General features: G+C 44.3%; 1 long non-coding RNA gene across 1 annotated transcript; it reads right to left on the bottom strand.

Annotated features, from left to right (window-relative positions):
* Positions 1–12: 12 nt before the first annotated feature.
* Positions 13–510, bottom strand: LOC116376945 (uncharacterized). The gene is made up of 3 exons (XR_004212163.1): positions 403–510; positions 124–207; positions 13–36 (listed from the first exon to the last, which is right to left on the bottom strand). It is a non-coding gene; the product is annotated as an uncharacterized LOC116376945 (long non-coding RNA).
* Positions 511–600: the final 90 nt, after the last annotated feature.

Raw genomic sequence — 600 nt, 5'->3', positions numbered from 1 at the left:
CAGACAGACAGACAGGCTCACACTGTTACTGAGGTTCTACAGACAGAAGAGTAACTCAGCTGTCTGTCTGTCTCAGAGTTTGAGGAGATGAACATGAGATCAACTCTGGATGAAACGTCTCACCAGCTGAGAGAGGTGAGACAGGTCCTCTGCTGTCACCTGATCGGTTGTTCTGGGCTGAGGCAGCATGCAGTGAGACCCGGCCACCTGCAGAGAGGAAGAGGAGGAGGCGAAGACGTCACTGTATTATATTATTTATTGATGTAGTTTATGTATATAAATACATGCACCTCATCCTTCTGCACGTTTAAAATGTGTTTTTTTGTTGTTATTGAAGTTAAAAAAGTACTTTATTTTAGTTTTGCATTTATTTATTAAAATGAACGTTTCCTCTCGTTGTACCTGCTCGATGCTGAAGTCCGTGATGCTGACCAGCTGGTTCCCCCGTCGGGTCACAGCCCAGATATCAGCTCTGAACAGGACGTCCTGCACCAAGAAGATGCCCAAGTTCTGGATCTGTACGCAGAATAAAACATGTTGACAACCTCTGAAGTGAAGTGAAGTCAAAGCTTCATGTGTTAAAGCTGCATTCTCTCTAGT

Source organism: Anarrhichthys ocellatus, unplaced genomic scaffold (assembly GCF_004355925.1).
Source record: "Anarrhichthys ocellatus isolate YVR2014 unplaced genomic scaffold, GSC_Weel_1.0 scaffold734, whole genome shotgun sequence".
Taxonomy (NCBI): domain Eukaryota; kingdom Metazoa; phylum Chordata; class Actinopteri; order Perciformes; family Anarhichadidae; genus Anarrhichthys; species Anarrhichthys ocellatus.
The sequence above is the reverse complement of the archived record's forward strand: the minus strand, read 5'-3'. Positions and strand labels throughout refer to the sequence as shown.